Source organism: Mustela nigripes, chromosome 5 (assembly GCF_022355385.1).
Source record: "Mustela nigripes isolate SB6536 chromosome 5, MUSNIG.SB6536, whole genome shotgun sequence".
Classification (NCBI taxonomy): Eukaryota; Metazoa; Chordata; class Mammalia; order Carnivora; family Mustelidae; genus Mustela; species Mustela nigripes.
Genome location: NC_081561.1, coordinates 43,705,956 through 43,722,330, shown reverse-complemented (window position 1 = coordinate 43,722,330; position 16,375 = coordinate 43,705,956). Strand labels below are relative to the sequence as shown.

Genomic DNA, 16,375 nt, shown 5'->3' with positions numbered 1-16,375 from the left:
GTCCATAAAAGCCTGTACAAAAGCTCCCAGATTGCTTTTAGTTACTAATTTCCCCAATCATTCACCAAAATTATCATATTTATTTAGTTGGTTATGTATCTTATTAGTAAGCATTATAAAAATTATAAGCTCATTGTTTCTATTTCAAATTATGATTTTTAAATAGATCATTTGTCATTTAGATTTTACATATTTTAAGTCACTAGAATATATACTTTTCTCACCCCTTCAATTGGGTTATTTTTTTTACTTCAATTGATAGGAGATAATTATATATGACAGATATTGCTCCATTTTATGTCTTTTCAAATAAGATTTCCTGGTCTTTTTGAGCATTTTGTATGTTTTCCAATTTCCCTCTTCTGTTGTTCCTATTGAAAATTAATTTGCTACATGCAATTATCCTTCTAACGTAGGGAGCTCATCTTTCTTCTCTGGATACCTTTAAAAAGTTTATCATCAGGGATTTTCCCCATTATTTGTGGTATTTTAATAATTTAAAACTTTTTCTCTACTTTAGCCTGTATTTTATGTCTGTCTTGTAGTCAGAATGTTTTTTCAGCTGCAATATTACCCAAAATGGAAATCACCACTTTTTTTCTTTATTTTTCCAGGAACTCTTCAAAATGCATGCCTATTAAAAGAACACTTTACTTTTTCAATGCTAATATATATAAACGCAGCATGTGAATGTGTGTATCTTTATGTTTTTGTAATTTTCCATATATTCTAGATGAGGTTGACTTAGATATGGGTGTACAGCTTGCAATTTTTAGAAAGTGCTTAATATTATTTTGTGTATTTGTACCATAGAGCCCTTAATTGATATTCTATGATTATCTCTTTTTTTAGGATTTAAAACCTTAAAGCAACTTCACTTACTTACTTAAGTAATAAGTACTTCAATAATTCTGACATGTAGTAATTGCTAAAGACGTATTTTTCAACTTTATAAACTTATAATCGATAGATATATTCGAAAGAGTGGCATAAAAAGAAACAAATCATTTTAAAATATAAAATCTAATGGATCCTTATGGAAATTGAACGCTACATGATGGATCCTTAGAGAAATCTACAAATAAACAATCTAACCCTTATGGTATTTAGATTTTTTGAGTAAATTAAATTTAAAATTACATTAAAATTTAAAACCTTTAAAAATGTTATTTTTGAAATTTTTGGCTACATTTAGATTTAGAAATCATTAAAGTTTGAGTACCTTTCCACTATAGAGAATAAGAAAGATAAAAATATGGGGCATTTTTAGTAAGTGTTTTATATCAAATGGAAACATTTATTATCATAATTACATTTCATTTATGGAGAAATACTACTCTGGAATACTTTCAAATTAGCATAAAACTTACAGAAAAGAAGAATATTCTAAAATATCAGCCAGGATTAAAAATGTATGATTACTTATTACCTGGAAAGTGCATCCAAATTAAAGACAGACAAGTTAACAATCAAGGTGTTATGATTAAAATCACATACTTAACTCTAGCCATAAGAACTTGTGCAGTGGCAAAAACAAATGCAAATCTGTTTTCCAGTCTTACAAGGAGAGAGGATCTTTTTCATATTCATATGAGCCCCAGAGTATTTCATAAAAATGACTCCTGGAGTGCCTGGGTGGCTCAGTGGTTTAAGCCTCTACCTTCGGCTCAGGTCATGATCCCAGGGTCCTAAAATCGAGCCCCACATCAGGCTTCCTGCTCAGCAGGGAGCCTGCTTCCCTGTCTCTCTCTGCCTACTTGTGATCTCTGTCTGTCAAATAATTAATAAAATCTTTAAAAAAAATAAAAATGACTCCTTTAAGTAATCTAGATCTACACATTACCAACCAGGATTTGAAACAGAAAGATGGTTCAAGATAGAAGACATATAAATCAATCTAGAATTCTGCACATCATTCATTCATTTATTTATTCAACCTAAAAGAACTTATGAAGGGGAGCCTAGGTGGCTCAGTTAGTTAAGCACCTGACTCTTAGTTTTGGTTCAGGTCTTGATCTCAGGGTTGTGAATTTGAGCCCTGCATTAGGCTCTGTGCAGGTGTGTGAAGCCTGCCTAAGATTCTCTCTCTTCTCTCCCTCTGTCCTCCTCTCCTGTTCATACTCTCTCTCTCAAAAAGTAAAAATAAAAATAAAAAGATAAAATAAAAAATGACAGGACTTATGGAGTTCTCTCTATGCACCAAAAACTCAACTAATCAAGACGATATGCTGAGCAATAGAACCTAGGCCCTCCTATTTATAAGCTTTCCATCTTGTGGGGTTGAGAAAAAAAAAAATAGGCAATTGCGGGACTGCATTATGCTTTTAGTGCTGTCAACCTAGCACTGCTCTAAATGTTTCATAATACAATTTATGTATTAATAATACAAAAACATGACTATTTTTATTTTCCTAAATTTACAGATGAGAAAACAGAGGTATACATTTAATAAATTTGCTCAGTGTCGGGAGGCAAATATATGGTGGAAATGGATTTGAATCTATACAGTTTGAACCTTGAACTAAAACTTCCCAAAATGTTTACATTCCTGGCAGGGAACTAGAGGGGATATACTGATGACAGAGTTATGGACAGATGCTACGGTAAGAGACTAGAGCAAAACCATCTGAAAAGCCTTTTCAAGAGGTTTATGGCTGGCTAGAGAAGGATGGGCAAAGAAGTGTGTGGTGTGGGGAAGGGGACTCAGAACCCTATCAAAGGATGTTTCCCATCCAAAGACTCAAAATAAAGAGACGACATGTGAGGGGAATTGGAAATGGTTTGGCATGGAGAAGGTTACAGCATGTGTGCGTATGTGTGTGTGTGTGTATGTGCACATGCACCAACAGGTGAATCTTGGGAGACAGGCAGAGGCTGGATCATGGGGAGATTTGTTGACCACATTTAAAGGCAATGTGAAGACATGAAGGTTTTAATCAGGAAACCAATAATCCATATCTGTTTTGAACTACCATTTTGATTTTAGTGTGAAGAATACTTTTTGAGAAAGAAGTAGCTGGAAGTAATTCAAATATTACACAAATAAAAATATTCCAATTGAAACTTGAACTAAGAGAATGTTATTGGGATGTAGAGAAATGAAAACATTTGAGAGAAATCTGGTGTTGAGAATTTAGTTAAATCTGTTATACTGCTGCCTTGGCACCCATTTTGGGGTGAAACAGCCCATGAGGTCCTTGAACTGACATTAGCCCCTCCCATGAGTGCACACCTTGGATAACAGCTGGTAGTATCACAAGTAAATGCAAGTTCTTAATATGATTTCCCTGCTGCCTTTGTGATAAGCAGTCTCCCCCATCTCCCAGTGACTTCCCTGTATGCCACTTAGATAAGATCTCCATGGCACTTACCAACAGCCTGTTGTTTTTGGTTTGAACTAACAAATTCGGTTTTGGCCCAGGAGCCCCAAAGAACTCCCCTCACAGATCCTAATAAAGGCATTTGCTCTAGGTCCTCTCTCTCTCTCACTCTCTCTTTGCCTAAACCCTGCTTTGACCTCCTATGTGGCTCCTCAAAGCATGCTGCATACTTCTTCCAGGACCTGTGAATAATAAACTTCTCTATTTCAACTCCATTGTGGTCTTTTGTTGAACCACAGCACACCATCTAACATGTGGGCCTCTACTTAACGAATGTTAATTTAACAAAGTCACATTTGATTTCCAAAAGGACTTTGTGATCAATTTCATATATGAGGTGTGCATTAGTCAGGGGCTGTCAGAAAACAGATGCAAACTCAGAAAGAGTAACAAATGAGTTTAATAAGGAGACTATTTTCAAGTTGGAAAAGCTTAAGAGAATCAACAAGTAATTGAAACATGTCCCAAGAATAGAATCTGTTACTGTCACTGAACCTGAACAGGCAAGGAAATGAAGTACTATCTGCATTGTGGACAAAGACGTAGGTATAGATGAAGGACCACTTGATAAGAGCTGTCATCCTGGAAAAGGGAATGCAGTTACCACCAAGTTTATATCCAGCTCAGAGAGAATAGAGAATAAATAATGTGATCTCTTCCTCTCTCTTCCTCTTTCTATTCCTTCAATGTCTTGCCCTCTCTTTGGCCGAACACAGCTGAAAGTCAGAGGCCAAAGGGATGTGGGTGGTTGCAGCCCATAGATGTCAGCCTCCCAGGGTAACAAGAAGGGTAGAAAAAGATGGACAGTAGATCTGGAAGTGAAGCAGAGAATAGGTAGTTCAGGGAGAAAGGTAAAAAAGCATAGGTGAATCTCAGATTTTAGATGCACGTAGGAGGTCAAGACAGGGCTTAGGCAAAGACAGACAGACAGGACTGAGAGCAGATGCCTTCACTCTCACTAAGTGAATTAAACCGTTTGATGATATGGAAGATATAAATTTCATGCTGGGGACAAATTACCTCAATCTTGACCCAATGAGAAAATATCTTACATAAATCCCTGGTAGTACCTATCTCCTTTTCCAGAATGGGTTTTTTTTGTTTTTTTTTGGTTTTTTTTTTTACTTAAAAAATACTTTTTTAGCAATTTGGGAGAAGAAACTTGAGCACATGAACTTGTATCACCACTTTGCATGAGAAGTCAGTAAAATATATCTTTTACAAATAATAGTGATCCATTTTATAACATTCTTGCTCATCTGGATCACAAAATCACAACCCTCAATATCTTCATTCACCAAAGGACAGCTAGCAGAATTGCAGGCAATGCAATCAAGGGGATATAGTCATTTCTCTAAAGAAAAAAAACAAAACAAAACAAAACATATGGCTATTACAATTGCCCATTTCACAAGGGGAATGTTTTAAGAAGTTTATTTCAACATACTAGGCTTAATACAATAGAGCCACAAATAGCTAAAGCAATGATAGAAAAAAATGTTCATTTCAAAATTCAAAAGGCTAAGGAAAAATATTAGACAAAATAATTTTACTTTCCAAACATGACAGCTTACATTAAAAGGTAGTCATTGGCTTCTCACTGCTGTGAAGAACCTGATAAATTAACTTGGGAATCTTAAAGTAGGCACACAAAAAATTAACTTGAATCCAAATGTAAAATCATTACTTAAAATTCTAGTGTACTACAGAGAACAAGCTGAGGCACTCAGTACCCTGTATCATTTTCCATTTAAGTTCTAAGGAAGATGCAAATATAGTTCTATCTTTCATTAATTTTAGAAATGTTTGTTTTACTCTTTATGTAAACCTTGGAATAGAAAATAATGTTATTTGTGTAGACCAATCTTTTTAAAAAATACACCAGATGACCTAAGAAAATAAGTAGATCAAAAGGTGCTGAGGCATTGGATACTTATGGATATTAAAGCAGTATTGTCTATCTCATCTTGTTCTTAAACATTCTATATTATATTACTGAAGCAATGGATTCAACCTTGTCTGATATGAACATACCAGGCTTGCCTTTGCGAAGGTAGGCAATTGGCTTTGACCAGCAATATCCTCAAGACAGTAGAGACAGTCTATGCACCATCACTTCTTATGCATTCAATCGTGATGCCTTAAAACATTTATAATCTTACAGCTTATCTCAAGAAAGGTGGATATATTTAATAGCCTTTTCAGTGGCTCAATTCCATAATCTCTATGAATTTTAACATCATATTTCAGAGAACTACCAGGACTATTCAAGGTAAGACTAAATGGGCCTTAAAGAATTATTGTATAGCAGTGGTTAATAACCAATAATAAACCAGGGTTGCATCTGACATCTAGACAGCCAATCTTATTTAACTGAGTGTGTTAAAGTATCTCAGGAATACCAAGGGGGAATTACTTGAAGGAGAACAATGTGGAACCAACACTGAGGCACAATACAAGAAAATTATAAAGAACTAATTTATTATAGTCGTTACTACTTTTCTAGTCAAAAAGCTTTGGTGAAGTGGCTCAAACTGAAAGCCAAATAAAGTCAGGACAAGTCTGGAATAGAAAAAGATGCTATGACAATACACAGGAGGAAGACACTAAGACCATATCAAGAACTTAAGAAGATGTCACAGAGAAGTCAATTGATCTAAATCCTGAAATACAGAGAAGAGATTCCCAAATAGCAAAGGTTACCCTAGGTTGAAGAAACAGAATGTAGAAAAGTGTGAAATATTTCCATTATTGGCATAGTTGGAAAATTTTATGATTACAGAGAATGAATGTGGAAGTCAATATAAACTGTGATGGTATCATAGTTGGAATATTCTTAAGTGCCAGCTTTTGCACAGATTATTTTACAGGTGTTGATAAGTCCCAACTTCTCTGTTTCATATCAGAGTCATATGGGCAAGTCTCTAACTCCTTATGGATCTCATAGGCACTGTGCTCTTAGGCACTGAGCTCACTGGGCTCTTACCCTCTGTTCCCGAAACCTCATCCTCTTTCCTGGCTCTTCCATATGGTCCAAAGTCAGATTAGAAACTTGAGCATAATCCTTCTTACTCCCTTTTCCTCAGGCCACACATGTACACCATTAGCAGGATCTATTCAACTCATCAGTATGTACCTCTAAAGTAAGTCCTCTTTTTACCATCAATACTTCTTGCCTAGGTGATTGGAAAAACAATCCATTTGGCTTTCTTGCCTTCAGTCTTGATCCTGTCAACTTGTACACCAGAATGCAATGAGGGTAAATCATGTTAAAATGTGAACTGATCACATTACTCTCCTCAGCACATTCAGAGACTCCCTGTTGCTCTCAGTACCAACTTTAACGTGATTACCACAGCTTTTAAAGCCATTAGCAAACTGGGTCTGCCTCCTGAGGTATCTCTCAGCTTTCAGACAGTTTTTTCTCTTGTGCTTTGTTCTACTTTCCCTGGTTGAGCACAATTTATACAACAGTTATTAACTTAGAATATGGTTCTTTTGGAAAGCTCTGCCTGACACTCAAGTCCACTTTAGCATACATCCCATAAATTTAGCCCTCCGTACATCTATCAGAAGTCTAATCTCCTTATGTAGTAATAGCTTATTTATTTGTATATTCTCCCTAGACTCTAAATTGTAAGCTCATGGATTTTATAAAATTCCTCCCTCTTCAATGTATTTCAAACTCTTGAATACTGATGACATTCAGTGTTTTAAAAATAGGTGAATAAATGTGTAGGGTCTTGATCAGAAAGACCGTTACATATTATTTGTGTTGGGAAGCCTGGACTTTATTCTGTAAGTCAGTGCCTTTAACTATATGTCAGGAAGTATTGAAATCCATAAGATAAATGTGGAGGTTTCTATAAGCATCAGTATTCCTCAAAATTAGTTAATGTATCATTTAAATCATTTAATTAATAATTAATATTTGCATGGCTTACGATAAAACATAAGGTTTTAATGAAATTTTCTTTGCACTCTGCTACTGGAGTAAGGTAGATAGCTGTATTTGTTTACTCTTCTCAGCCTTTAATTGCACAGCAGAAACTCTTAAAAAACAATGCTGTAGGTTCCGGCAGGTTTTATGCTAAGTGAAAGGATATGCCTAGATATAATTGTTAAGTGTTTGAAAGACACATTTCCTATTCTAAGTAATAAGTAAGGATTATATTTTATACATTGACTTTCTTATGAAAACAGCTAATAAAGTCCTGCCTTATTTATATCATGGTACATATTTATATCACAATACTAGGGACCTAGGACCCTACTTTGGTCACTGCTGATGCCATACCATCACCATAAATAATTTCACAGTCTTAAGTATTTCCTCAGGATTTCTGACTACCATGGTGAGCACCAGTGTTTATTTTTCATGCCATGAAAGAAGGCACCATTCAGGTCTGCACTGAATGATTACTCACATGACACCATATATACCAGAGCGACCATTGCACCAGAGCCCAGAGCCAGCTGGGCTCTGGCTTCCTTCAGGTCTAAATGAAGTTGGTATGAAGGCAACATATAAATTCAGGAGAGTAATCCCAAGGGGATGAACTTTACCCAACAGGAGTCAGAGGCAGAGAAAGGGATCAGTGAGTACAATCATTCTTCTCCCACCAAAATTCTATAAGCCTGTTGTGATAATGTGGTCCTGTTCCTACTTATCCTCATTCTTCTTTGCTTCATTTCCCCTTTCCTCTCATTCCGGGGAATATACTCAATATAAACTTTTAACTCAGATTCTCTTCTCAAGGGACTCTGGTATAAGAAGAGCCAGATTTTAGAAATTAGTGACTTACCTTAGTTTTGGTCCCAGGAGAGCCTGACTCTCTGCCTAATCCCTTTTTGTTATCATTGTGTTTGTTTTTTTCATTATTTAAAAAGTATTATGCTACACCATTATTTAAAAAGATTTATGACATTTCACAGGATATGTTAGTTTGGAAAACAGTGTGTGTGTGTGTGTGTTTAATGTCTGTATAGCACATATTATGTATAGTTTATATCACTATACCAGGTATTTCAGTTAACTCTTTTAGTCACTCTCCAACTTGTTCCACTATGGTCTATGTGCAGGAAACTGACCCATGTGACTACATAATGAGGATTCTGTGCTCTCTGGACTTTGGTTTCTTTGGCCCAATGAGGAACCCGAGCCGGTATTGGGAGGGAAGCAGGAAACTGAGGTTAGAGTAATATTTATCTCTGGCTGAGGTCATGTCAAGATGGCTGAATCCGGGGCACCTGGGTGGCTCAGTGGGTTAAAGTCTCTGCCTTCAGCTCAGGTCATGAACCCGGGGTCCTGGGATAGAGGCCCGCCATTGGGCTCTCTGCTCGGCAGGGAGCCTGCTTCCCTTCCTCTCTCTCTGCCTGCTTCTCTGCCTGCTTGTGATCTTTCTCTGTCAAATAACTAAATAAAATCTTTAAAAATAAAAAGATGGGGAGCCTGGGTGGCTCAGTGGGTTAAAGCCTCTGCCTTCAGATCAGGTCATAATCCCAGGGTCCTGGGATCGAGCCCCGCATCAGGCTCTCTGCTCAGCGGGGAGCCTGCTTCCTCCTCTCTCTCTTTCTTTGCCTGCCTCTCTGCCTACTTGTGATCTCTGTCAAATAAATAAAATCTTTAAAAAAAAAAAAAAAAGATGGCTGAGTCCCTTGATGGAAGCAATTGATCCTCCTATCTTCCCTTGCCCTTGTTCCTTTGGGCCTAAGGGTGGTAACAGCTTGTCAGCTGCTTGCTGTATTTTCTGTACTATTCCTGTGGTTCGACCACCCTCCATGCACCCCTGTTATTCCACCCAGTAAATAAACCCTGCTTGAATTGTTGTAACATGTTGTGCTGTTTTAACTGTTTGGATCCTGACTGAAATACCTGTCAATACCCTGCTTTTGAGGAAATGACTTTGCAGAACTGACTAGAGATATGAAAATGTATGAAATTACATATACAAAGTAAAAGGAAATAGAGCCAAGGGCAAAGTTTTGCAGACTATCAGATTTAAGGGAAAGTTGATTATCAATGATGACTTGACCAAGACAGGAAAGAAAGAATATAAAAAGGTAGGGTAAAACTTGGAGAGGATTACATGGAAAATCAAGCATAAAGGAATGTGAAATGCAATGGAGAGACAGAAGGAACTAAGGTTTGAAACACATTCACTTATTTTTAGCACTTAAGCCATCACAGTTGACCATGATGACAGCAACTTTCGTAGAGGTGGCTGAAGCAAAAACCAGCCAGTCATGGACTATGTTGTGAGTAGGAGGTGTAAAAGTTAAGAGAAAAAGTGAGGACTACTCTTAACAAAAACCCTAAAACCTAGGGGAAGTAAAAGAATTTCTGAAATGATTAGATGTTCAAATTCTCACTAGAAACTTCCTCAACTGAAATGATGTTTATCCAATCTATTATTATCATCTTTCTTTTCTCCCTTTCTCTAGCTTTCTTTTTGTAATTTATTTTAAATTAATATTTCTGCTAAACAAATAATAAAAATTCACTCTACATATTAATTATTGGTAGCAAAATGTTTAGTGATGGGAATTAATGTTCTACCATATTCCTTTTATTTATGCATTTTAAAATTATGACATTTAGATTTGTTTCTAACTGAATTAAAAAAGCATAACCATTTACACAGCAAAGATGAGTTACTGCTATTTTAATTCAAATGTTTCATCTCAAAGAACATTGTCTTGTCTATTCTAAGAGTTAATTCAATTATACCACTTTAATAGCCAAGTATGTGGATATATGTAGGTGTGTGTGTATGTGTGTGTTTAAAATATCTTGATGTATAGAAAACAGCAAGTAGGTCACAGTGTTGTATGTTTGTCCATTATACAAATTTTCGTGAAGAAGTTTATACTTTCTGACTTTGTTTCTTCCTTTAAGTATCTAGACTACTACCATGCTATGGTCTGAATGTTTGTGTTCCCATAAAATTCACATGTTGAAATGCTAACCCCTCCCCACTTTACCTCTCCCCCCGCCAGGTGGTATTAGGAGCGGGGGACCTGAAGAGGTGATTTGGACATGAGGGTGGAGCCCTCATGAGTGGGATTAGTACCCTTACCAAAGAGGCACAATAGAGCTCTCGAGCCCCTTCCATCATGTAATGACACAATTAAAATACAGCTAAGAACCTGTACCAAGCTCTCACTAACCAAACAGCAAATCTGCCAGTTCTATGATCCTGAACTTCCTAACACAAGAACAATGAGAAATAGACATCTGTTGTTTATAATCTATGTAGTTTTTATAGCAGTCTGAATGGACTATGACAGGATTTTTACAGAAGAGATTGGCATTTGAATCCCCCCAGCAATATAGCTGACAGCATCCAATCCTTCAAGGGCCCTAATAGAACAAGAAGACAGAGGAAGGGGTAATTCTCCTTCTGCTTGAGCTGGCACATCCACCTACTCCTCCTCTCAGACAAAGGGGGTTCAGGTTCTAAAGTCTTTGGATTCCTGGACTTACACCAGTAACCTGACATTTCTCAGGCTGTGGGACTCGAACTGAATTATACTATTGGCTTTCCTGGTTCTCCAGCTTGTAGACAACAGGATCGTGTATATCTTATCATTCATAATCGCTTGAACTGATTTCCATAACATTTCTCCTTTTAGATATCATATATACATGTACATATACTTATGATGTCTAAGTATGTCTACATATATGATGTGTGTGTGTGTGTATGTATCTGTATTTCTGTGTGTGTATCTCCTGTTGCTTCTACTTCTCTGGAGAACTCTTAATATATACCATGAAGTAAGAAAAGCTCACTGGCCTCCCAGATAAACAGAAATTTATATTTTATATATTCCTATGTGTAACTATAAAGGGTACTGATTCAATAGTGGATTTTAAAAAATTTTTATCATATCAAAATTTGAGAATCACTATAAACAGCATAGTCCAAAAATATTTCCCTAGATATCATGAATATAGTCTTTATACTCTTACTAACCTAAGGGTTTACATACATATAGAATTTGAAATTATACTTAATGATACATTAAATCCACTCAGTTTTTGCAGAAGATTTTACAATTTTCCACTAAATATTTGTCCATCATAAATTTGGGATATATGTGATTTAAGTCTTTCATGGCAGTCAAATACAAACAACTGAAAAGAGAAAATCAACTCAGGTTTATCTATGTTTATCTATGCTTTTAGGACCTTTCCCATAAGACTGATTTCAGGCATAAGACTAAACATGTCCAATTCATTGGACACTTTGCTTCAACCCAGTAGGGGCTCACAGTGAATGGCTATGTGAAAACCACTTATGCTGAGGAGCTAATGCTTGATATTTCATTTAAGGGGCTCCTGTGGATTTGGCTCCAATTTCGTTCCAGCCCTACCAGTTCTCTTTTCATTGCTAAGGTGCAGGGAAAAAAAAAAAAAAAGACAAAAGAAGCAGAAGAAAATGGAAACCCACTTAACCATACTGAGTAGTTGCTGAGGTTCATCTGTCCTGTGGCCAAGTTATTAAGGAGACTGTATGAGGCCCATCTACAAAGAAGCACACGCAGACATCAACAGCAATAGTAGTTGTTAAATTTGCCATTTTGAACTACCAAACACGAAGGACTGAAAGGGAGCTGGGGACACAACCTCCCATTTATGAGCTTAACAATAAATGTTACCTTTGATGTACACGTCCAATAGGGCCAAAGATATCAAGATAATGAGAGTTATGCAAATAGCTACATCATAGAGGGTAAGAAATAAATCTACCTCTCTCAGCTGAAAATTCCCAATTCTATTTCTCCCTCACTGGATATCCATTACTTCAGTGTCACATCTTGTCGCTTTCAGGTCATATTCTTTCTGATGTCTTCACAACACTCAAAATCTATCCTCTTCATTGAAATCCACTTTTTTCTTTTAGAGCTAACTCCTGGTTTTCATCCATTGAAACTGAAAAACTTTGGAGTATCTTTAGCTTGTATTTTTCCTTGTTTCTTTCTATATTGTTTATGCTCTGTCATCTAGACCTAAATCCCACTGAATTTAGACTACTGAAACAACTTCATTACTGTTCTTAAAAAAATCTTTAGTTTTCTTTCTAACAAAAACAACAAAGCTTAGTAAATTTATATTTTAAAACAGGTGAAGGACCACCTCTGCTTCACTCACTGAATATTCTTAATTTCCTAGAGAATCAAGTGTCATAAAGTTCAAATAGACAGATGCAGCTTTCAAAAGCACCTGCTGATTGCCTTGGCTTTATATTCTGACTTGCATTTTCTCATTTTTCATATATAGATAATACTATACATGATATAAGCTATATTTAAAGACATAAAATATAAAAATACCCAGAAAGGTAACTGACAAAAATCTTTACTGTATCCGTTGCTCTGTTCTAAACAAAACACATCTACTTCTCACGTTGCAAACATGTCCCACATTCTGTCTTTGGGCTTTTTGCTCCAGGGGTCCAGTTTTTTCCATATATCCATCTGTATTTTTCAAGATCTACCCATTCTCTGAGGCTTTTCAAAAATCCAGAAAATGCAGAATTTTCTACCTTAAGTAATTGATTAAATATAATTAAGTAGTTGATGATTGCTTTTTAGTAGGGCTGTTTCTCTTTTTACCCATTTTTATCCATTTATTCTAACTCTTCTTCCTCAATTTCCAAGCTGATGTGAATCCTCTCCTTTTTGTCCCCACAGGGCATGTCATGTGACTGTAATTATCCCTTTGGGTCTGTTTCTGTCTCTGAACTATAAATACAAAGGCAAGTCCCATAACTTAAGTACCTTTGTATCTCTAGCATCAAACAAAGTATGCGCACTATTAGGCTGACAATACATTTTAGTTCATTGGACAGAATTATGTGTACCATGTCCTTTCCCTAATTCTCAAGAAGTGACTTTACCAACTGGTATAATTCCTAACCAGGAATGTACACACCAGAAGCCTACAAGAAATGGTATGGACAATGATGATGATGATGATGATGATGATGATGATGATGATAGCAAAAGTGATCAATATTCCAACTTTACATTGTGACTACAGATTCCTAAGATTTTACTTAATTATTGGTAAACAGAAAGATTCTCATTCTGTTATGTCAAAGGGATCAAGGAAAATTTTGGAATTCTGTGTCAGTTTTTCAAATGGCCTCTTACCCTTTCCAAACTGGTACCAAATTTTGACATAACCCCTGTACCACAGGAAGCCTACTGGTATTGTAAGGCTGCAGAATGACACGACAGCTTAAGGAGTTATAAGTATTCCTTCCTTCCTTCCTTCCATCAATCCACTTCACTGTTTCCTCTACCTCAAGAATTAGATTCAAATGTTGTATTTCCAAGTAAGCAAGAATTTAACAGTATGAATGTACAATATGAAATAGGCTGTTGTTTTCAATTTTCTAATTTTCAGGTGGTACATGTCAACTTGTTGTAAAGGGGAATCTGAGGCAAAATCTAGTGTAAATCTCCTACAGAAGAAAGCTTTAGAGTGCTAAAGCAGCTGGAGTGAGCCCCCAGGCTGGCCTAATAAGGATGACACTGAAATCAATTGACTGCTAATTGGAGAGGAAATATGTCATAGAATTTTCACACTGTTTAATGCAAATGCAGAAAGGGCCTTGTGTTCTACCAGGCTAACTCAGAGAATAAGGTGGATACATGAAAGCAAATATGAGGAAAAGTGTGACTCTGGAATACAGGGTTACATAATTTAAAGACAAAGCAGATCCTAACAGCAACATTATGCCATATGGGATAATTCAAGCGTTGTCCTTTTCTCAGTCAGCACAATTATCACACAAAGGGAAAAAAGTCTAATAGCATTTACCTCAAGATTTTAAATCACTGAATTACGGTGTATCGAAATCAACCTACAAGGCAGTGAAAAAAATGTCACAATAATTCTAGGCTGCTTATATTCCAGAATATTTTCTAGTATAAAGCTCATCATTATCATTAGCTATTTACGGTATAAGCCTCTAGACATTTGCTTATATAATCATCCCCCATCACATCCCTACAAACACCTAACCTAACACCCCCAATACAATGGCTCAGCAATATACCCTATCAGCACTTTTTTCAGCACAATATATGGATGGAATTCAGTTAATCAATACTCTGAGTCATTTGGACCAGACTTTGTTTATGCTTATATAGTAACAGCATTTTATGAAATAAATCAAAGTGATCCTTCTGGGTGCTCACCTTCTGAGTACAGAGCCCCTATTTTTTGTAGCCATTTGAAGTTTTCTGAAGAATGCTCCTATTTCTTTCTCAGGCCCCCAAATAACTAGGAGGGCCATCCATGGCAAATTCCTCTTCATTTAAAGAGATGCTCTTCCAGGTATATCTGGGGAGCAAATACTGTAACTAGGAATTATAAAAGCTAAGTCTGAGATAGCAATTTCACTGTTGTATAATTAATTGCTCGACCAACTACCCCCACTGCCTATTCTTGCTCCCAGACTTACTATATTTGAAATAAAGTTATGACCAACATGGCCTTAATGTTTCCTTCAGCTTGACTAAATTTAAACTGGCTCTGACCTCCCTTTTTAAAGGGTGTTTCTTTTAGAAACTTTGTGTTGTAAGTTCTTTTTCTGTCCCTTTGAGATGTAAGTCTCCCAGCCCCTTAACGAGTTTTACAACCCAGGACTATCTCTCTCAAAAACCTGGGAGCCACCCTTTTGAAATGAGATAATCATGAATGAAGTTGGTACCAATTTCCCAGTCTCACCCAGAGGTTAGAAGCCTAATGGAGACAAGTGCCAAATAGCAAACACAGATGCCTAAGTACACTAACCTTCCCATTAATGTTCTCTACTACTTTTCCACTAGCTCACTGCAGACCTTAAACTTTTGTCTGTGTGTTTCGTCTCAGCAGAGTAGTTCAGTCACTCTCCTCTATTGCAACAGTACTTAATAAACTCTTCCTTGCCTGTTTAACTCTGCCTGATGAAAAAAAAAAAAAATGATAGAGCAGTTCTCTTTTACAGAAACAGATTGATGTTTCTCACCTCTATTGTTATTTTATCAAAAATCAAAATAAAATATATATTCCAGAAGCATTTCAATATTTCATTTCCTTGACGTGCCTGTTGAAGAGACTATAGGTTTTCTTGTAATACCCTTCTCTTATGTTTTCCCCCTAAATAACAGAAACCCTTATATTGCCCTGGGACATTTAGCCATCTAAAGTAAAGACTATTTCTTAGCCTCTCTTGATGTTAAGTATTCTAATGTGACTAAGTTCTGGATAATGTGATATAGGAAGGAAGATGTGAAATACTGGAAGGTGTTCTTTAATGGAGGGGGCATTCTTTTCATTGCTTTTACCTTGTTCTTGATGGAATGAAGCTAGGATTGCTGGAGTTCAACTAGTTATCTGAAAAGTATGAGGTGAAAGCACCATGGTGAGGAGGCAGAGCAATAAATTAAGGAGCCTGGATCCGGAGTGATTATGATGATGTTGTTATACCAGCCATATAGTACTTAACATTATTTAAGTTTTCAGAATTATTTACAGTTGAAACAAACTTCACTCTTAGCCACATGGTTTTGTTAAATTCCTAGGTCAATTTAATTCTTACTGCTATTGGTGTCCTGCCTAGCTTTCCAGCTGTGTTGTAGAATCTTCTTTGGTAACCATAAGCTTTAAATATTTATGCTCTTAAATTTCCCCACTTATTTTCCCTTTATTTATTGAAGTTTCTGTACTACTATTAGCAATATCTTACCAGTTGTTTTCAGATAGGGCTTCCATAATACTTAAGAAGTTTACTCCTAGAAATTGTATACTTTTTGTTTTGTAGTCAAATAGATCATCTTTGCTAGAATATCCTTTAGTTAGCTGGAAATACTATATAAAATTATTATTTTATTGGAGTTTTGGGGTATATCACTATTAAAATAATTTTTCCATTAATTCTGACAGATTTCAAGTTTATATTTAAGACTTAGAAACTAAATAATAAAAACTATGTTGT

At 36.1% G+C, this 16,375-nt stretch overlaps 1 protein-coding gene across 1 annotated transcript in view; it reads right to left on the bottom strand.

Moving 5' to 3' along the window:
• EYS (eyes shut homolog) overlaps window positions 1-16,375 on the bottom strand; it is a 1,640,601-nt gene that overhangs the window by 466,162 nt on the left and 1,158,064 nt on the right.